Source organism: Serinus canaria, chromosome Z (genome assembly GCF_022539315.1).
Source record: "Serinus canaria isolate serCan28SL12 chromosome Z, serCan2020, whole genome shotgun sequence".
NCBI classification, from domain to species: Eukaryota; Metazoa; Chordata; class Aves; order Passeriformes; family Fringillidae; genus Serinus; species Serinus canaria.
Genome location: NC_066343.1, coordinates 35330818 through 35354061, shown reverse-complemented (window position 1 = coordinate 35354061; position 23244 = coordinate 35330818). Strand labels below are relative to the sequence as shown.

Here is a 23244-nt window from a genome sequence, read left to right as displayed (position 1 = left end):
TGTAGGACCCAGGAAGGATGCATAGTCACTACAAGTACCTTCTATGCTCATTTAGAGACAGGAATACTGGCTGATTTTCTTAGACATACTTGAATCCTCTTGTTCTGTGGCTATTGCATCCATTTTTCCAGGCCATGTTCTTCTCTCTTGCTCTCAACGTCTTGCCCAGGCAGATTTCTGGTAAAAGCAGTTCATGCCTGTGGTTTTTAACCCCTGGGAAAGAAGGAGCCAGAGTAGTTGTGTGGGAGGGAGAGCAGCAGTACCCGTGCCAGCAGAGCAGGAGAAGCTGACCAAGCACCAGCTGACTTCTGGACAGAGACCTTAGGCTGGGGTGAGAAGACAAGGGAAGATGCCCAGCTTAGGATGGGTAATTTAGGGAGACATGTGAAAGGAATGGGATCATCCAGAGCAGGAGGAATTTTTTTTTTTTTTTTTTTTTTTCTTACTTGCAGTCATATAATTCTGAATTGGGATGCCCTGGGAGTCTTAGGACAAGCCGGGACTGGAGCAGAAGGAGCTGCGGGCAAGATGTTGCCTGAGGGTCCAGGAGGGATGGGCTTACACGGGAGCAGCTGCTCCACTCCTTTCACTCAGACAGCTAAGCATTCTAAGGTTTGTGGGCCAGAGACTTGACAAAACACCCGATAGAGCTGTGAGGTCAGGCACTACAATCATTTCTCTTTCGGTACGGGAACCGTGTTCTGTCACCAGGAGATCCATCAGAAGGAGCCACGAGGTAATTGCAGCACCAGGTAACAGCACTGAGCACACAGAGGGTATTTTTCTGGCTCTTTGCATTGTTGTGAATGAGCCTTGAGGACCCAGAAGAGACGCTGGGGACCACTAGAGAGCTTGAGGGGCAGCTCTGTTTCGGCAGCTGGATCCGATCTGCCCTGAGCACCGCCCAGCGGCGGCAGGGCCGGGGTGCCGGGGCGCTGCGCTGCGCCTTTGGGCTGGGATTAGCGCCACCCCAAACTGCCGCACCTCTTTCCTCTAGCTGAGCCCTGGCAATCGAACGCGGACCTGAAACACTTCCTCCTGCTCCCAACTGTGACACAGCTGGATTTATCTAGAGATACATTATTGCTAACATTTTTCTGTCTTTAAACACTTTATTGGCAAAACACAGTAAAGTTCGCTTTTTTAAAAAAAAGTGCTTGCTTTCTCCTCTGTTGTGTTATCCTATTCAATCTTCAAAGCACTACTTGGTCTATGAACAAGTTATGGCTTGTTCTCTCATCATGTGTCCTCAATCTCAAATGACTTGAAATTGAGACAGTTTGAACAAAGACTTTGAGAGAGTAAGATTTTACTTAGTCACTGCAGTTGCTATCCACATTTGTACATGCATGCATACATACATGTATGCATATAAATATATACATATGTATATATAGAAAAAAGAAGAACAACAAGCCCTTCTAAACCCAGAACATACCTAGTTTAACTTATTCCTCTATAATTTCGCTGTGGTTCTTAATAGCTGCTCCCCACAGTGCTGACAAATGGTGGGAATATTTTTTTTGTGTTGAGAATAGAATGTTTATTAATGGATAATATTCTGTCAGCCATGCTTATTACAGCAATCCTATATATGCTGTTAACAGTGACCCACCTGTAGGCCTGCATGCCTCCTTCATAAAGATATCCTGAGACTGTCCTGCATTTTTGTCATTGCAATGATGCAGACATCAGAAACATAGCTGGGCACCAGTAATATACTGCTCTCCTTAGGGCAAAACCAAGCTAGGTTGTCCTCAGCCTTCCTGTCCTCAACCTGTCTCCTCCTTCTTGCTTTTGTTTGTTCTTCTTAATCTCATGTTTACCAGTTGAATAGTTCATCTTTTACAAAGTTCTCTGAAGTGATCTGAGCAAAAATCAAAATCAACTTTCTTTATAAAATGTAACTCCTCAGGACAACCCATTGTAAATGTCCACACTTGTCATGGCTGGACAGTAACCCACTCTATAATATGTTTATCAATATCAGTCCATAATAATTTATAAATCCTCTGAAATTAAACCTAAATCACCTCCATCCCACCACTCTGTACAGTATGAATTATACTTTTAGGAGATAAGAACTGAACTGTTTTTAGACAGAGCAGAGGGGATATTTTTAAAGCAAAGTGGTCTTAGCAGGATTTGACTCTCAGCGGCACAGCTCTGTGTCATGGCTCTTAGGCTAAAACACTAAAACACGTTTTCTCTTTTTTTTTGCTTTTTTTTTTTTTCTTTTTACTCTGTTCTTTTTGAAAATAAAATCCTGAGCTCAAATATATAGCTTTCAAGGGGATGCTTCTGTGCTATAGCCTCACAGTTGTATCCCTAGCCAACACACTGAATTTTTGGGTAAAGATTTAATCCTGGTCCTGTAGCATGTCACACATTCTCAATTCTGAATGACCTGAGCATATGGAAGGAAAATATCAGGAGGTTTAAGAGCCTGCTGTAATGAGACTCGCAGGATTAACAAACCTTGCCGGCATCAGCCGGCTGCAGCTTTGCTGCTTTCCACTTCAGCGTTTTCCCACGAGAGGGCAATGTCATCCCTGTTTTCCATCCTTCAGCGGCACAAGACTCCAGAGCTTTGCCAGCCTACACATTGCCCCCTCTGCTGACCGATCCACGCTCAGTTTGCTGCGATGTTCTTATATAACTGGACCTATTTAGCATTGTGGTTGTTAATCTTCAATAACGTGTCTTCCATTTGCTGGCAAAGGAAATACTAGTAACTGGGAGACTCTTCCCTAGCAAAGGCACTGTGAGCTCCAAAATGATCTGTCATTATGTGAGCCCTGAACGTGTGTGCTTCTTTGAAATATTGTAATTTACTTTCTATATAGATTTGTATGAGGAAAGCAGCTTCAGAATTAGTGCTGGCTGTCTATCCTTAAACAACACTGTTATCAAGCAGATGAACAGGAGTTGTGTTTTTGTGTAATTGCCACTGAAGAGGAGCTGTGAGGGGAAAAGCTGTGAGGAAGAAGAGGGTAATTACTGCTCAGTGATTTGGCAAATCATCAGTACCAAAGTTGTCCTGTAAATCAACCTCATGTTTCAATGATCTGCTGTAAGAGCTCTTCATATATATCAGGAATAAACTATGTTTTGAACCCAAGGTGAGTCAGTCATGACCTCCCCCTTCCCCCTATGTACTTGTGTGATCAAAAAGTGCAGGTTTTAAGGTTTTTGTTCTTTTTTCCTTTGCAGGCAAGCAGGACAAATTAGCAACACTGTCCATTCCAGTGATACCAGTTGTTTTGCTATCTGGCCTGTCAGCAGGGCAAGCACAATGTTGCAACATCCCACTCCTCCCCATCATTCTCTCTTCACCACAGCAGCAGGAAAGATAAATGGTATTCCGGAAGAAACATCTCAGCAGAAATCCATGCCAGTGCTACATCTCTGCATCTTGCAGGAAGCCTTTAGTATCTGTTGGGATGGAGTCTACATGAATTCCCCAAGTGAGCAAGTGTCACGTCCAAGGCTAGGTATCAGAGCTTCCTGGCTCCAGGCCTTCTGTTTTGAGACAGCTCTTTCAAAAGGTAACTGTAGAAGCTGGAAAGTGTTCAGAATTGCAATCGATGTAGCTTACACAAATACTTTCCCTTACTCAAAATGTGCATGCTGCATTTTAAACCCCTGATATCGATGGGGGGGAAACCATTCCAGTTTGAGTTGCAGCATTCTCATTATTGTAATTGAGTTACAGCTTTTTTTAATAGCCAAAACCACCTGTCCAAAGCAGAGAAAATAATAAAATTGGACTCTTTAATTTTTCTCTGAGATACATTTTCAATTTGTTGTTTCAGGGATCCGAAAATTCAAACTGATGATGTTTTGAAAATGTTCCTACAGATGCCTTTTCTGCATTCCTCCAACCACTGTAGATCATGTTCATTCAGTGCAGACTTGGCTGGTGTGATTTATTAATGTGCTGCATGAATAAATGGTGATGCTCTCAGGAACATTCAGTGGCTGATGGACATGTGTGATGGAAAAGGAGCACTGCTGCCTACTATGAACAATATGCTGTGGACTCTTTTGGCAGCTTTGTGGTTTCCATTGTCTGAACATCCTTCTAGACTCGTCCAGGGTATCTTCTGCTACCTGAATGGTGTAAAAGGATTAGAAGAGGGTCAGAAGCATCCACACAGTTCATGTTACAATTGTCATTAATCTCCTCTCTTGCTTTATCTAGAGATTATTTATTAGTTTAATTCTCCAATATGGTAAAAGGGACTGAACACATTTACAGAGTCATTTTTTTGTCCTTTCCACCCTCTTTTTTTAGTAGGTTTTTTTTTTTGTTTGGTTGCAGTTTTTTTGTGGTGTTTTTTTCTTTGTTGGGGTTTTGGATTTTTGTTTTGGTTTGTTTTTTGGGGTTTTTTTTGCATTTTTTGTTGTTGTTGTTGATTTTATTTTTGGGGTTTTCTGTGTTACATGTATTAAAAAAATTGCAAAGGTTATTTTTTTGCCACTTAAGTGCAAAATGTTCCTTGGTTGTTTATTAGTTTCATGTTTTGTCTAGGTACAGCTTTAAAAAAAGTAGCAGTTAAATGCAATTCTAACTGAACAAACTAAACAGTCTCTCAGCAGTTGCATCTCTGGAATACTGCCAGATTGAGGCAGGCAGTGGCCTCAGTGGCAACTGGGCTGAGCTTAACTGTGCTGCATGGCACACAGCTGTGCAGCAGCAGGGCACTTTGGCACAAATGCCATCCTGTATTCACTGACCCTCACACCTTGCACCTGGAATAAGATTGATGGGAAGCAATAAGAGGTACCTTTCAAAACTTTCTCTGTCCTCATGTCTTTAACACAACTAACTTACTGCTCTTTGCGGTCTAGAAGTTTTAACTGTAAATTGTGTGTTTGGGGATTAAAGCATTTTGTTTCCACAGAGCATGTATCCTACTTTTTGGGACCCAGGTTCAGAGATTTGGGATGTGTGATATGTTTGGAATAGATTTTGCTTTGGTCATGGGGGATTCTGTTTTAATAAATCTAGATTACATTGCCTGAGTCATAAAAAAATAGACCATGTCATATGTGATTGTGAGAGCTTCTTGGCTAGATTTGGCAAGTCAAACTACTGTAAAAATATTTAAACAAAGCAATTGAAGAGTCCAGATAGTGACATTTTAGTTTGGTTGAATGATTTTTAAACCACTGTCATTTTTTTCTAGACTGCATGGGTATGCTTTGAAGCAGAACCTTTTGAAATAACCCTAAATGCACTTTGGCACTTGGAATCAAATGATTTTTTTAAAAAATTAGATCATGTTTTTATTAACCTCTTGGTTGCTGGGAAAGAAATCCAGATAAAAGTGCCATTTAGCTGATAGAAAGTGATGTTTTCATTTTATCTTTCACAGATAAAAGATTCCAGCAGAATTCAACTGTGCACTTTGCTCTTTTCTTTAAGCAGAGAACCTGGGAAATAGCTTGAAAATTATGATTTAAAAAGAGGTATGTATATCAACAAGACAAATGCATTTGATAGATTTGCAAATGCTGCACATTGTCATAGTTTTACATTTCTGAAGTCTCTGAATTTTATTTTTGTTTCTTTTAATTACATCAGTATTTCTCTAAGGGTTTAAAAGAGAAAACTCATGCACAGAATGAAAGAACATGATAGAAGTTTTGTTTCTTCAGCACATTTGCAGTAAAATACCCCAAAAGATTTGTACATCAGATCATTCAGCCTGCAGTGATAAGCTGTTGTTTGTTACTTGTGCAATGATCCCTACAAATTGTGCCATTATCCTTCAAAAAGAACATGCCAAAAGATTACAGCCTTGTGATAAGTGACATAACTCACAATTTTCCTAGTGTGACAAGGGAGACAAGTCTGTTTCTAGCCAAACCTCAGTCCTCCCTGTCCCCTGCCCATCAAGTCCACTTCTAAAGCATCACTGATGATTCCTCCCATTTTTTTTACCCACTACCCACTTCTTCTCCTTACAGACAATGTTCTTCTCCTTACAGACAGGCTGTGCTACAGGATAGGTTTGTGATGCTCCTTCCCATTCATACGTGGGAATTGGTTACCTCTGGAGTGATGCAGAAGACATGTCAGTGTCTGGGAGCTGGTAGTGTGTGAGTCAGCATATTCCCTTTCTACTGGGTATCTGATGAAGAGGTGGCAGCTGTAGTCCTCAAGATGGTAAGCCACAGCACACCACTGGGCAAAAGTGGGTAGAACACAGCAGACAGTACCTATTAGTTAAAATTAGAACACAATTTTCAATTATTTGTTGTATTGACAGTAAAAAAGGAGATGCTTGGTCATCAGAGGAATAGTCTTCTGTCATGTGCTGCCAGATGTTTAATTTGGGTGGCTTGGCCCCTCTGAGTTTCTACCATTTGCTGGAGCATTGCTGGGACCATGAGAATAGGCTGCTTTTGTTCTCTACCTGGTGAATTCTTCTCCTGGTGAAGTGTAAGAGAGAAATTCCCTACAGAGAAATCGGAGCTTGAGGAATGAAGGGTGGGAGCAGGCATCAGGTTCCTGGGGAAAAGAAAGACCAGAAATAACTATGATAAAGGAGCTCTGGGCTTTTGGACTTTTTTGATGAGGACATCCATGCAGTAGGGTTAACATCCAGGAGGGCACTCCAGAGCCCCTCATCATGCAAGGTGTAGGACAATTCTTTAAAAAAATCAAAGTTTGGGAGAGGACAATTCTTTGTAGTGTTTTGTGCACCTTAGAGCTTGCAGCAGCAAATGCAATATGATGAGCCATCCAAATTTCATTGCTAGCCTGGAATACGGATCAGATGGATTACACTTAACAGTTAAAATCAACAGTTGATTGTGATTAGTGTGACTAATTAGACACCTTAAAAAGATAAGTGGCCTGCAAGGTGAAGCCTCCACATTCTCATGGATATCTGTTATTTTTGTGATCTGTGCTGTGCAAGCACTTAAAAAATACAGTATGAATATAAGAAAGCTGTGTCATGACCCTTACTTCTAGCATTAAAGTGTTTTTCTTTCTTGGAGAGTTTTTACAGAAAGCAGTGAGGTCATCATCCTGTATGTTCTGCAGTGTGTAAGACACTCTCAGGTTGAAAAGCTATGACTAAAGTGGGATAAAAACAGAAAACTGTTTCCATTATATATTTTATTTATATGTATACATAGAGATAGATAGATAGATAGATAATGATAGTAGTAGATAGATAGATAGATAGATAGATAGACATAATAAGACAATAAATATATATAAAGTTCCTATATATAATATATAGGGATTATATATATATATTTTATATATATATATAGATATCTAGATATATATATATATATATATATATATATCTAATATATATTATATATATATATAATATTAATAAATAATATAAAGTCTGGCCTATGACTGAAAGACAGTGAGAGTCATTGTCTCCTAAGGGAAAGCTACCTGAACCAGTGATGAGGGAAAGATACAGCCATACTAGTTTACTTTCCATTTTCCAAAATTCATTTCCTCTGTGACCTTGAACAAATCTTACAGCTGTTGTTTACCATGAATTAAACACAGGCAATGCTTTTTTAATTGAAAAACGCTTTGAAATGAGAGGATACCAAAATCCATGGAAACCATCTTAGAAAGGTGACCTGCTGAGCTCAAATGGGTTACTGTAGATGTAGGTCTTATCATTCCCCATAGTTTAACACCACTAAGACTACAATAGTGTTGGGAGGAGTTTCCTTCTTTTAATTTCTCTCTTTTTATTTTCTCTTTTATCCTTCTCACTCTCCCAGACCTATTTTGAAGCTTCTGGCATAGATGTGGTATAGTATCAAAGTTTAAAATTAAAACAAGGAAACTACAAAAAAATCCCCCCAGTTGCAAAATGCATGCAATAATATCTGGACTCCATTGCCTTCTCTGTAACTGGAAACTAATGAGGATGAGCCTGGGCAGTTAACATTTTCTTAGAGATGGATTCTTTAGTCAGCCATAGCCAGGCTGTGTGACGCCAGCACCTATAAATACAATTTTCTTGCAGCAAAGTAGAGAGAGGGCTCTGTGCTCTACTCTTGTTCCTTGGTTCCTGTGGAAGTTACTCTCTATGGCAAGGAGATGGTCCTGATCGCTGCTTATGGCAGGAGTGACACTGACATCACCCCTCCTCTTCTGCTTTCATTGATTCAGGTGGTCAGGTGCTGGTGGAGGCTCCCTGGACTGCCAGCCACAGCAAGAACAGACTTGTCCAGCCGATGATTTATCTGCTCCATGGATAGGTGACAAGGAATTGGACCCTATTCTGCAGCTGATTTGAACTTTGGCAGCTGCCAGTAAATATCTGTGTTGTGTGCCATGTTCAAAGCTCTCAAGAGACCTCATGATGCCTTAGGGTCTGTCAGATCTTACACACACAGAATGAACAGAGATGAACTCCTCCCACACCATGCAAGCAGGTTTAAGTAGCTGAGTAGCTGTAAAGAACACAGGTCATAGGACCAACCTTTTCACTTCTACTTACCTGACTTCCAAGCCACTTCATTTTGTTCTTTTCTGAATTCCAGCAAAGTGAATAAATACACTCTAAAAGAGAAATCTGTGGCTCAATAAAGTACAGAGTCTGAAGTAACACACACCAGTTTTTTCTTTCTACCTGACCAGAGGTTGCAGAGCTTTCTTCCTTTGCTGGAAAGTCTGTTGGGAGCTGCTGTTTTCCTCCACAGTGGTCTCCCCCTTTCTTATCAAGGCTACAGTTTTCCAGAGCCAGTCCCTTCCTGGTAAGGGCAGCCTGGTCTGTGTTGTGGGAGACAGTGTGGAGCTGCACATACAGACAATCTTCCTCTAGAAACTCTCAGAGAACTGAAAAGCCAGCATCCTTAATGGAAGGTATGATTTCAGACCATCTCCATGTCTCCACAGGAGCCCAACTGCTACTGACATGAAGAAAGCAAAGGAATTTTTCTTCCTTGCTCCAGGCTAGGCACCATATGGCATTGTTCTTAGAGAAAAAGTGGGTAAAATGTTATTTCTTGCTGTTTTTTAGGGGAGAATGAAATAATTATTTCAATTATGATGCTTGATATTGCAACCATCCTTTTCTTGTAAGTGCATTATCATCACATATTGATAATTTCCATGATGAGTTTTCTTTTCCAACCCAATGGCAACATGTGGACCACACTTTCAAGGAATGCAGTCTGACTAAAAGAAATGCAGCATATATATTGAACATCTGCCTAAGGGAATGTTCTGGGCTTGTGGCACAATCAGGACCAAGAGATAAGGCAGCAGTCTTTTCATTTGCAATGTGCTTTACCTCAATATCAGTTCAAGGATAAGAAGGAGCTATTGCAAGGAACACTGGAGCAGTAAATTTTTCCCTTGTATTCTGGGTGTGAAACAGCACAGAGAATGGCAGCTGCTCTTTGGAAGAGTTTGAAGAACTCACAAATCATTTATATCTCCATGACACTGCCTCTACCATATGGAGTATGATTCAATCATTTTCTTCAGACTGTAATTCTCAAGAGAGACAAGTGTCAGAAAGGCAAGTGGTGCTGGGCTGGACATGGCTTTGTTGAATGGCCAGATGATGGTGCTTTCAAAGAGTCCCAAGTGGCTGAACCTTTATGGTTCAGCTCTTACAAAGAGATTTTAAACTGAGATTAACTGGCTGAAAGTCTTAGTCCTTGAAAATTCAGGTAATTTTGAGAAAAATAAAAGTCATGACTAAACCCATGCAAACTGTAGTGACTTTCAAGAATTGTTGGCAACCCTAAATGTGCAGTTTGGCAATCCCTAAATGTGAACTAATAGCCCATTTCATGTTTTGCAAGGCTCACAGTTGGCAAATAACGTATGTCCAGTATTTCTGTGTTGTTTTAGGCATTGTATGAAATGTTCCATGCTTAGACAATTTTTCTGAAAGCAGACACAAATTTAACAAGAGAATCACACCTCAAGTGGTATATTTGGGTCTCAGAGTACTCTCATTAAAAAAAAATATCTGTGAGGCAATAGAGACTCAGGGTTTTGCATAGGTCACACCGTGAATCAATGATTCAGCTGAGATAAGGTGATTGACTTCCCTTTCCCTTTTTTTACCCCATTTATTAGATCCCCCCTGCCAGTATAAACAGTCTGCATAACTTGGTGAGGAGGTTAAAATGTCAGGTCGAGTTCATTTTAAATTGCTTGAGCCACTTGTGGAATGTAAACTCTATGATCAAGTTTGTATTTAACCATAAATCTTCAAACAGTTCAGTACTGAGACAAAAACTGATTGCACAGCAAGCCTGATAGATACAGGCCAACAGTGTAGGTGGGTCTTATCTTCTGCTGGAACTTCTAAAACGATTTACTATCTCCGTATAACAGATGTGTTTCATTCTCATTAAAAAGTTAAGCCCAAGTGGCTACATCAGGATTAGCTAACACCCAGCCCTGCTAAACAGGACTTGCCAGAGTACGTAAAAATAAAACTACTTCATCGGCTTTTAAGAATGATGAAGAAACAGTCATGATATTTCTGCAATTTAGCATAATAACGAAGCAATATTCTGTGATAAGTTATAGGGACACAGGGGATGCCTTGCTCTGAGTGGAAGGAATAACTGCACCATGTGCAAGCATTCCAAATCAATGCAGCTTGGCTTCAGAGCAGCTAAGGCAGGGTGGCATTGACTTCAGTGCACATTAGCTCCACCAGGCATAATCTATCTCCAGATAAGTTTGTTGCAAAAATAACAATGGAATGCCTTGAATTCTGCTCCCACGGTTTGCATTGTACTTTAGTTCAGCCAGAAAACATGGAAATCCATATTAAGAACCAGTCTCTGCCATCAAGCTCCCAACCTGACAGGCAACAGAGACTGGTAAACAGCTGGAAAAGGAAGTCTACTTGATTCTGTATTACTTCTGAGAACTGCTGTCCTGTCAGTTAAGGATCAATCCTGCATTCATGCTCCAAGCCCCTTCTATCCTCACTAACTAGCTCCCCACAATGAAGCCCAAAGCAGGAGAACTACAGCAAGAGGCAAACCTGGTTTAAAGCAGGGTCTCTGCTCCCACCAACTGTGTGGATGCAGCAAACTCAAGCCCTTGATCACAGTCACAGAAAGCTGCCTAGACAGTCAAAGGCTGTTAAACAAGCAAAGGTGCCTAGGGTTTCTTGGCCAAATGCAGCACCTGGAGCAGGATTGCTGCTGTTTGTTGCCCGCTCACTCCTAGAGGTGCCTGCAGTCCTATGGCAGCCACATACCAAAAAAAGACATCCTGCAGACACTTGTGCATCTCTGCAGGCACATCTGGGCCTGTCCATACCTGCAGGGATCTGAGCAGATGGACAGCCATCTCCTCCTGCAGACCTGCCTGGGAACCCTGCTGCATTCCTCTGCAGGGACCACACTGGATTGTAGTCCCTGCTCTGTGTCACTGTGGGGAGGAGGAGAGCCTGTCACAGACTCTGGGGTTTTGGGTGGTCCCCCATGTTCAGGGGTGTACATGGGCATGTGTTGTAAAACACACTGGGTATCAACTGCTGCTGTGTGTAACACGTACAAGACAATCCCTGGATACTCTTTTTATTCAAAACTCTTGGGTTTTTTTCCCTGTAAAGCATTACCTGTAAGGATAGGAACCTGCATTCTTATGCTCAGTAAGAGACCTAGAGGCAAAGATAGCTCTCTGTCTTGAATATTTTTCCTCTCCCCTGATGTCTTCCCTAATGACTTATTATTTTGTTCTTCACAAGAGCTTTAACAGGGGACTTTCAAACTCTTCTATCTGACTGCTCTTTGTTTTCTCACGTAATTCAGCCTCACCTGAGAATCTTCATCTTAACTACATTTCTTACAGGCACTGAGAAATCCTATAACCACACTCCTATCTCAGCCTGGCTGGCCTTTTAAATTTGGAAAGGAGAATGGTAAAAACTCCTAGCAGCTCTCAAAATGAAAGTGAAAAAAGAGAACCCCATAAAATTTCAATGTAAGCAAAAGGAAGCCAATTTGATATGTAAAGAAGAACATCAGGTTGCACTCCCACTCCTCTCCTTTTCATTCTCAGGGCACCATGGGAGACTGGAAGCTAATTTTTTTCTGTCCTTTCCCTTGCCTTCTTCTGCATAGGCAGATTGTTTTCAATTGCATAGCTGGAATGGTAATCCTCTTCCCTCTGTCACTTTTTCTCTTTCCTTTGGACCTGGTTCAAAACACACAAGTTAGGACAGTCTTTTGTGTTTGACATAGTAAGTCTGTGTCAGCAAAATCCAGTCTCCAGCAACAATTGCAATAGATGTTGTGACATCAGGAGTAAATCACTCCTTGAAACACTTAAAAAAATAGACTGTTGATTTATGACTGGTTTACTGTTAAGGCTTTCATTTGGATATTTGAAAGTAATTTTTATTTCTGAACAAAATTCAATAATTTCCAAGCAGCTGGACGTTTTCTTACTGATATAATTAAAAATAACCACAGCATTTAAACCCACAATTAGACCCCAGAAAAACAGAGTAAATAAACTAATGAGGAATTGGAATTTTCCACCAATGCAAACATAAAGGCACTTTTCTGTCAGACAGCTAGTTTCACATCCAGAACCTAGCCCAAACATTACCAAAAAAGGACAGTGAGGGAGCAGGGTGGTATTAGATGTGAGAGAGCACTCTTGCTTCTAGGAGAATTATTCTTTTAATTTTTTATACTGGTGGGAAATAGCCAGAAATTTAGGGTAGTAATCAACAATTGAGGAAGAGAGACTGAATTTACTAGTATTTCAGGAAAGTAATAACCTGCTGAAACTGCAATGAGTCATTCGTACAAGAAGTTAAGAGACTGTTGTGGCATAAAAAAATACGTAAACTTGCCTCAGTGTGTTGTTGTAGCACACACACTACTTGAAATTATTTTTTCTGACCTTAATTTAATTAAGAACTAGTCAAGAAGAAATCATTTTAGAGTTATGTCAGACCAGCAGTGTGTCTACAGAAAGGAAAAAAGAAGTTATTTTTGTATTTGCATTTTCAAAAAAACCCATAGCTTTTCATAAAGCCTGAAGTAAAGCAAAAAGGATTAAATGGACGGCAGCTTACAAAATAGACAACCAGATGCATGATGAAGGCCTAGTCAAGGGAGGAAAAGGCAGACTGAATAGTTCTGTGGGTAGAGCAGATCTATCCAGCCGTATCTGGGAGCATGACCTGGCCCTCAGCCACAGGCTAGGAATTGTCGATTGCGAGGATAGGACAAGACTGCACAGGGTGAAATGCAGCTTCACATGCTGGGACTTACTGGAGCTAAATTAACCCAGAAGCACTTGTTTACTGTAAATTAACCACGAGGTTACTGCTTTCAGCAGCTATTAGTGCAGATCATAGGTTTATTCAGTGGCCAGCAACACCAAGGGACAGGGAATCAGGATAAAATGGGCTGATAATTTGCATGCCTGCTTGGGAGTTAGTCGTGGCAGCCTATCTGTGGGCACACCTGTCTGTGCCTCATAGGATAATATGTTCTTACCTTACCTCAACTAAACACCGAAAGTTTGCTCCCAGACAATGCTCAAATACCTGAGAAAAGGTGCCTAAATAACGTTTAAGTCACTCTATGAATGGTTTTATACCCCATGGAAAGTCCAAAGGCTGGTATGCGTGCTTTGCTGGACCAGAAACATTCTTTTGGCAAGATACATCCATCTCAAAAAATAGCTCTCATCTGTCATCAGCCTAAAGTTCTTGCAAGTGCTCTGCACAGGGCATGAATACAAATACAATCAAAACTGGCCCCACTTTCTCTCTCCTCACTCAAACAAGCTCTCTCCAGTTTCCTGCTAGCGTTTCTGACTGCCCATGCTGTGCTTCCCTGGCACTTCTATTCCTTCCCCAGTGAGGACCGCTGGCACTTCTTACATCACTTGGCTCACTGCCTGCCTCTCTGTCTCCCCACCTTTCCAGGTGGTTTGAACTGCTGCCCTTTTAATGGCAGGAGACTTGTGCTGATGTGATGCTGCTTTTTCTCTCGGAGGGCAAGCATTTAATGACGTGATGGCTGCAGTGCTCTTCTGTATAGTTCTTACTCTCAGTGGCACAATGTGCAGAGGATTGTCTTAAACCTCTGTCATGGCATTTCCTAATGACAAGTGTTTCACTTGCTGCATTAGGCCTGCTGCCAGTAAGGCAGTGAAGGTAGGAAACTTAGGAGTTTCTATTTAATTTCCTTAAGTGCAAAATTACTTTGTAGCTGAAAGCAAAAATCTTCATTTAGCAAGCCAGGCTATTAGGGAAGATTATAAAAATACATTCTGGAAGGAGATAGGAAAAAAATAATATATAAACAATGACACAAGAGTATGTTCAGTTTTTAATGCTGTCACTGCCTCAAAGTCCACGGTACAGAGTCATGAAGGAGTAAGTCAGCCAAGGGGAAGTTAGATAGCCCTTGGGAAGGGCTTGGAGGTCTTCTCAGGGAGCTCACAGAGAGCCTGTGCATGTTGGTGGTTGAGAGGCAGACAGCACTGCAAAAATATTCCTTGCTTTGCTGTTTGTTTTCATTCCTTCCTCATCAAGATCATGGAGAAATTTCTACCCTTCCAAGGGAGCTATTAGTTCTACTAGTCCATTTCCTCCTCCACATCCTGTAAAGCCTGAGGTCTCCAGGACCTCAGACAATGTTTTTAAGATGCAAAGAAGTGAAATGGATATAAACTCAGTCAGACCTCAGTCAAAGCATGGGAGAATACAAGTGTGACCATGAGCCGGACTCTGCTGAGACCAGCAAATGTGCTCCAGGCCAGCACTGTTCTTCTAGGATGTCATAGATTTTTGGGAAGTAGCAAGGGCTGGAGAATGAGCATATCCCTTTCAAAGCAGGAAGGTGGGCTTGATCATTTGCCAAGGCCCTTCTTCAGTGGCAACTGGCAGGTAAACTGCAATCCCACTAATCCCAGGTGCACTAAGGATGTGGGAGACACAAGGTAGGGGGGAGTATTGGGAGGAGAAGCACAAGCCAACATGCTGCGGATTGGTACAGCTCGGTGAATGTCAGGTTTATAGAAATGACACATTTTAAACACTGGCTTCTTGTATCACATTAGAAACACATATAAGGACAGCATTGAGACATTCAGTGCTCTGAACAGTTCCTGACTTGGCCTGTAGGAAGATATTTAATAGGCCTGGGTAATCTCTCAGTTATGTGGTTGCAGGTGAGGGTGATCTCACTGAATTTGGGCCATTAGTTACCTACAGCTGGAAGCTGCATGCACTACACTTATAAAATGTACTATTAACCTGGACACAGAGATTTCTCTCTTTTTCCAGCTACGAACTATTACGCAAAGACTTTGAGTTAAAAGCCAGCTAGCTTAGGTCATTAAGAAGGAATTTTTTTTTCCATTCCAGATTTCCGCTATGGCACGTGCCTGATCATTGCTGGCTGTGGACAATCAATGAAATGCTTACAAAACATTTTTTAACATTGAATGAGTATTTTTAAACAATTTTTTAAACCCCTTTTTGGAGGGAGGAGAAAGTTGTTAATCTTGTCCATCATAGTGCTGAGAAATGTAAAGAAGGAGTGGGCACATGGATACAGACCAGCTTGAAAGCAGCACTTTTTCCTGATACTGCCACTGGCAGCTGCTCACATGTACAGCATATAATCATCTAACTGCTGAACCTAAAACCTTGTCTCGGGAGTTCTGATCAAGGATACCCAGAACCCTCTTTCATTGCAACTGGAATGATAGCTTCAATGGATGGATAGCATGGTTTCATATTGGGGTGGAAGGGAGAGGAGGCACATTGTTAAAAACATAGCTGTGTCTACTTTTTGTATCTGGAGGAGATTCCTTTTACCAAAACATTGTTAGCTGGAGTCAAGCCAAAATATTTTATTTGAGTCTACATTGAATATTTTGTTACATCAGATGATTATGGTTGTCATTGTTCTGTATCAATTTAGATTATGAATGGTATTTTTGCTGCCGTGTTTCCCAGAGCACAAAATTTCATTTTTGATTAAATTAGTGATCCAGATTTGCCAGTAATGATCAGTTATCAGTTATTTTGTATTAATACAAACTGATAATTTATTTTCATTAGTATTTTGCAAAAGCATATTAACCAAATGAAATACTAAGGGAGGGGGATGAGGAGGGATGGGGAGAAGTGAATATTATAATTTTAGCCCAGTACACTGAAAGATAAGCCAGCAGTAGATAAATATACAACGTTGTGTTTTGACAGGAATGTGCATCTGTTTCCCATTAAGTTTGCTTGAGACAAGCAAGGAGTCAAGGTTTCCCGTGATTTAATTTGAAGAGCAATTTGGATTTCCTGTGCCTCAGCTGGAGGTATTATTGGTTTGAGACCAGAAATGCCCTAACTGTCCAAGGAGTTTCATGTTCCACAAAGAATAATAACTACAGAAATTTAAACAGGATGTCAAGAAGTGTTACATGTGGGCTCTCCAGTGTTTCTAATATAAATTCACATGAGTTTTGTTCTCTCTTTTTGCCACACAAAGTGACCAACTTGGAAAAGATAATAAGCTAACAAATACTGCTCAGCATAACTCACACGGAGAGGAGATAAAATTCCACATCAGATTCCCTGGAAAAGACATGACTGACCTAAACAGCCAAGACTGTTTTTCACAGCTGGGCAGACATCTGCCAGGCTCTGGTCATGTGGGATGTTCAGAAAGTCTGAACACATTTCCTGTGACAGCAAGGTTCTGCAATGCTTCTCAGAGAGAAGAGACACTCTTACTGCTTATTTAAATCATGGCCTTGGTTCCTGTGATCAACATATAATGCTGACGGCATATTTGCATGAATAATTGAACATTATTAAGAATATAATGACCTAGATGCTTTTAATGGATTTATTTACAAACTACACTTCACTGTCTTTTGAACAAGGAAACGTTGTTTTGAGCCAATCAGATTGTCAAGAGGTTAATATATCAGCACTTCCATGGACCTCCTCTTCAAAAGAAATCTTACTCCCACTGAAGTCAGCTCTGATTTTTGTCATAGGCTTGATATAGCTGATATTTTCACCTCTCGTGCTCCCAGATGGCTGAGAGAGCTTTGGAGAGTCAAGTATAGGTGTTGTGATTTTTTAACACATCCTCAGATAAATATTCTTGCATACAGACAGATTTTTTTGTCTAAAATACTCATCACATATGTTTCCTCCTAACCAGAATAATCCACAAGACTCAGGGTTTTAACTCAGCTACATCAAAAGGTGTAATGCTGATTATTATTTGCAGCTTACTAACTTCCTTTCAGCTTGCACTGGTTTAGGAACTTGTAAAAACTATGTTATAATTCAGTCACTGTCAGATTTAAGGAAAAATTTGCATTGTTTCTTTGACCGTATAAACTCTACTGCATTTTTTTCTGGTTATGGTTAAACTGCACTGGATTTTGTAAGATGATGCCATTGCTGGATATTTAGGAAGCTTCAAATCATTCTGTTGTTTAATGATCTAGAAATAGAAATTTACCTGTAAAACTGTTTGCCTTATTTTGACTGCAGTACATAACTCTTCATAGTGCATAGAAAACACCAAAGACTTAATAAAGGCAATGAAGATACCAATATTGGTATTTCTTTAAGATTCACACTTTTCCCCCCCTGGGTTTTCATTTTTGTTTTTGTGTCTTTTTAATGTTCACTTTTTATGCAGACATTTGGATTTTTAAGTGAAAGTCAAAAGTGCTTCAGCAGAGCAATTTACCTCATGTCTTGTGTTTTGGAGGCACTGTTGATCCCAAAAGCAAGAAAGCAAAAAAACCAGGCTACTCTGCTACTCTGTTCAACTTATTTTAGGCTATTCCAGGTTATTCCTGAAAAATATGCATCTTCTGCTGTTTTTGTCCTACTATTTATGTTTTTTAGTGTATGAGATTTTAATTTTCATATTGAGATTCCCCAGTGTTACTGATCCCACAGCTAAGACACCTCATGATTTATTAGTCTGTGTTTGTAGCTGATAGGTGTTGTTTGTCATATCGTTCCACATAAATATTCTCTCAACACTGCAGCAACATTATCTAATAAAAACATGAGGAACAGAACTTCTGTACAGTCTCCATGACTTCTTACTAAAATTGGAGCCAAATGCTTACAAATTCTAGTCAGGCAGCTGAAAATTTGACTTATGACATTTACTAATAGGTAATAATTATGCATATAAAGACAGTATTCTATTGATACACATGGGGTGTAATGATCTTGAAACAAAATTGATGAGAGCTATTCTCAGATATGGAAAATATGGAAAATTGCACAAAGATATTTATCTACAATGAATGGCTATTCTATGAAGTGATCTTCTGCTGACAAAATAAGACAGATTATGTTATTTTTTTCCTATCAGCCATTGTATCTCAATTTAAAGGCTCTAGGGATCTCTTATAACCAGTTTTACTGCAATGTCATCCTTGGCTGGAGCTCAAAACAATTCTGTAACTAACATGAAAAGAACCTCTTTAATGACATGTGACCTGGCAGTTCAGAAGGATACAGCAATACCGAGATGAAGTATGACTTTAGTTCTTTATGAACAACCTTCTGTCGCTTCCCCAAACCCAGATCAAGATCCTTAGGTAATTAAATGCTGAAACAGCAGCTAGAATTGTGACCTAGCCTACTGGAGGATAGTAATCCCTCAAGAATCTTCAGGTTTGTGATATTTCCCGCAGTTGGTGATTTCAACTACCTACCATTGAAATGTACAGAAATCTGCAGCAATTTGCTTTGTGGAAATAACATTTGACCATTCTAAACACAGGCTGTTTTTAAACAGACTAATTTGTTGTTTTTTTTTTTTTTTGGCTGGTACTAGAGTGTATTTTCCTGATCTTTTCATAGAGCCTGGCCATGCCATGTTCTGAGACCTTTCCTGCTGACACAGAACATCTGTTTCTGCCTGTGGAAACCTTGGCCTTCTGTGCTCTGTGTGACCCAGGAGCCATATGTATAATGTTTACACAGAATCATCTGTAACACTGCTGATAACACAAGTGAGTCCTGCTTTTTCACATGCATTGGTACATCTTTTTGAGCAGTCAGAGTTGCACATCCCTACCCAAGCCATACTTGGGAAGTGTAGTCTGTATGTGCCTGTCTTCAGTCAAACTTTTTCCTCTCCTGGAATGTTTCCAAGGCTTCCATTTGTTAAAACAGTGCTTTCCCTTATTAAATAAATAAAAGAGAATTGATTTAGTTGGTTTTCTCCTGCTAAATCAAGGATTGAAATGAAAATGGCAAATACCCAAATGTACCCCCAATGACTAATGTGAGAAAATGCTTTCTCACATCCCTAATGTATTTCCATAGCTGCGCCAGAATTCTGAAAAAATCCTGGCAGCTGAGCTCAAGAAATACTACACTTACTCTTTATTTCATTATATCTTTCATTAAGAAAAGAATGATCTCTGACCCAGAGAACTGAATAAACAGCCTTGCATGGACTTTGGTGAACTGTGGAGCAGTCCTGTGGGATTTATCTGTAGAGGCAGTCGCCAGGTCTTGTCCCACCTAATTATAAACATTTTTATATAAACATCAACTAAGTCACACCAGTCAGGGGGAAGCAGAACTTGACTATCAGTACTACTTCAGTGTCTGCTTGAAGATGAGAGGAGTCATATTCAGTGAGTTCTAATATTCCTCTATACAAAGGGGAACTCTAATCTTGGGGCATTTCCATTTAGTTTAGTCAGATGAATACCATCAGAAAATTTCATTCTCAGTGCTTCCCCTGTGAGTTTCTACCACTTCTTAAAATATCTCTGTCAAAGTTGAAGCATTTATTAAATAATGTGCGCTACAAAAGTCAACACTGTAGTGGTGATAATTACAATGCATGCTTAATTTGTAAAAGCAGCTAAGAATACGTTTTGGGTTGAGATTATTTAAGCGGTAATTGTTATGACTATTTAAACAGCAAAAAATTGACTAAATATTTCAATTAGCACTTCAAGTTGCGCATCTGAAAGAGGTGAAGTTGTTATGATGTGGTATTAACTTTGAAAAAGTTAGACCATTCAATCTTTTTCTGCACATGTAACTCTCCACTATGATCCTGCCCTTTAGAATCTGGCCTGGAGAACAAAATAAACCAGCATAACAAAGATCTGGCCTGAAGAACAAAACAAACCAGCATAACAAAGATACAAAACCACTTTGCCTTATGTAAACCATGTGATATTATTTGTGACAAAGACAAAGTTAAATCATACCAGTTCAAAAAACCTCAATGCTTTTTAGCACAATAGCTTTATGATTTAAAGTCTCTGAAGAGGATAGTGAAGTGTTTAAGGAGAAAAGATGACCTGTCTTAAAATTCACAGCAGATAATAATTTTAAAATTCTGTGTCACCTGTGCACATTTGGGGACCATTACAAATGTATTTTCCACTTGAAAAAGTACATTAAAAAAAAGAAAATAGTCACAGTATTCACCATTATCAATAAATTATTACAGATTTGTCAGAAACATGGGAGAAACACAAAGGTACTTTGTGGGACTTTAAATGGACTTTGAACTCTTACCTTTCATTCACTCCTTAGTGTCAGGAACACTCATTCAGCATCAGAAAAGCTGGTCTGCATGCTCATCTCAGCCTCAGTGATTTTCATTAATCTTTTCTCAATTCCTAAGAAAATGAGAGCTATAATTAGCAGATTGTATACCAACCGAACCTAAGGTTGATGATGGAACATTTTGCAGCCAAGAGCACAAGTTCTAGAACTGAAAAAGAAGCAAGAATTTGTTACGCAATGTTATTACACTTAGCTAGAGTTATATACAAATCTGTGAACCATCAGATATTGAGTATGACTGTTGAATATGTCAGAAGTTGTAATATGTGTGAGTTATTTTGTTCCTTGCTCTCCATTTCTGAACGTACATAAAATCCCACACTGAAATTAGTTAAAACACCACAGTCTTTATGCCATATTCTTTAACAAAATCTAGTCTTCTGTTTCAGGAAGAGAAGAAGCTGAGAGCAAAGATTCTGGGAAACCAAGAGAATTCCAGCATTCAAATAGATATTTCACTCTAATGGCATGTTCAGACAGGAGGGGAAAAAAAGAGGTTTGTATAATGTATGGTTTTGGCAACACTTCCTAGGGTAAAAGAAAACATCCTCACAACACAGCCATGACAGTAAAAAATGTATGGTCACATTACAGATAACTTACAGTTTGTATCATTATATCAATGTGGTAGATTGAGGAAAAATAAAAGAATGTGTGGAAAAAATTATGGTTTTTCCCACAGGTGTTTCAAGATGGTGAAAGAGACTGTTAATATGAACAAGCATAAAAATTGTATTTTTAATTACACTTACACTGCTTCATAAGTCCACTCCATTAGTGGACTCCCTTAAATAAACTCTACATTATGAGTGACATTTATTGCATGAGCATCAGTGGTGTAAAAGTTAGGTGGCAGACTTCTCCTCTGTAATGATGGAAAGCCCTTTTCACTCTCCACTGACCACAGAAGAATCTGAAACTGTCACACAAGTGCTGAAGCTTAAGTGAGAAAATCTAGTTTTGTCCTAGCACAGTGTTTTGAAATGATGACTGCTGAATATTTCTATTTTAGTGAGAGTTTTTAAGAGCTTTTCCAAACAGTTGACTGTAGGGATGCTGAGGAAACGGATTTGTTTTTTTAGGGCAAAACCAAGAGACAGCAGAAAAGTGAATTTTGAAAAGACAGAATTAAACTCTATATATTCAGAAAATACAATCAAGTCTTTTTTAAGTGATTGAGGCAGCTCTGTAGTCACTGAGCTATAAAACTATCTGAACGTGGGAGCACAGGCAATTTTTTTCCTCAATTTTAGTATAATTTTCATGAACAATTTCTGCCATTATTTCTATCTTAGAATATGATTCATCCACTTGAAATCATTATAAACCCTACAATTTTTATTAGATGCTTGAGTTCATTGGCAAGCAACAGAAAAGTTGCAATCTATGAAAAAATGTTCTCCCAACTTTTCCTTTCTCTGTGTGTGATTAACTATCCTTTGGAAATTATGATGATCAATAAAGCTCTGATTTATAAGAAATGAGGGGGAGAAATGAAAAATAAGGAAGTAAGGAAGAATGGAATAACAGTGACATTGGACAACACTAGGAGTATTTTCTGGCAGACTTTTCAAAAAACTGAGAGAACTCTGACTTGTCAACCTAGGAGGATATACCATCATCACAGAAGAAATATCAGCCTCTGTGACTGTTTAGTTTGATGCCACTGCATTTAAGAAGACACACAGATTGGAGCCCTTTACATGCTTGGATCTGCTGACAAGAGAGCCAAGAGATGCCTCCCCTTTCAGGCAGAGAAAATCAAACTCCATTGATTTAAAATTATGCCATCAGGCACTTGGCAGTGTCCAGCTCTTCCAAAGCAGCTGTCAGACACATTTGCAGTTGGGTGACTAATTTGACATACAGGATTCTCTGGTGATCACTTCCTGGTTTTCACCTGGGGCAATACAAGAAGAAATTTCATATTTAGAACAGATTTTTATGAAAAAGTGCAGAAGTGTGAGAAATACAGTAATGAAAAATACACAGTATCTGATGGAGCCTGTTATTCAGGAGAACCTGGTTAAACAAATTATTTTTGTCTTCAGTTTCTTCCAGACTGGTTTGTCTCAGCCTACTGATACAATTCCTCTTTGGAATTGAGGAAGTGCAAATGGCTGGTGTTTGGCACTCCAATAGATTCTTTCCACACAAAGACACATGAAAATATGAATTAATACATGTAACTCAAACATCTATTTTGGAAATATTTACATCTTTGTCTTCCATGTGTGGTTCAAGGTAGCATAGTGGGTTTCCCACCAGACAAGGGGGATGGCTGATCTCTGGCACACCAGACCTCCAACAAACTCTAAGTGATCTTTTCCTACAATGACAGTAATGAGACTTTGTCAAGATGTTTGTGATTTGTGATTAAGATCCACTGTAATAGATTGTTCTTGCTGGTTTTAGCTATGTTGTTTTTCAGAGAAGCTCATCTCAACCAATGACTTGAGAACAGTAAATGAAAATAGTGTACTGTGAAACAGAAAGAGTTGTGAGCTGTTCTTTTGTACTGACATAAACCCACTGAAATACAGTGATATAAGTCCACCACAGAATCAATGACTCACAGCAAAATACAAAATTAGCAATGTGTTGCAGTCAGTAAAATTACCTTTAAGGTTATATATATGTT

At 39.5% G+C, this 23244-nt stretch overlaps 1 long non-coding RNA gene across 4 annotated transcripts; it reads left to right on the top strand.

Annotated features, from left to right (window-relative positions):
- The first annotated feature begins 239 nt into the window (after window positions 1-239).
- On the top strand, window positions 240-18024 carry LOC108962943 (uncharacterized). 4 transcript variants are annotated; one of them, XR_007780507.1, is made up of 7 exons: window positions 240-3122; window positions 3214-3548; window positions 3816-4786; window positions 5382-5475; window positions 5998-6175; window positions 8171-8990; window positions 16227-18024. It is a non-coding gene; the product is annotated as an uncharacterized LOC108962943 (long non-coding RNA). The 4 variants fall into 4 exon arrangements; XR_007780506.1 differs by lacking the exon at window positions 8171-8990; XR_007780505.1 differs by lacking the exon at window positions 16227-18024 and having other exon boundaries at window positions 240-736; window positions 8171-9702.
- Window positions 18025-23244: the final 5220 nt, after the last annotated feature.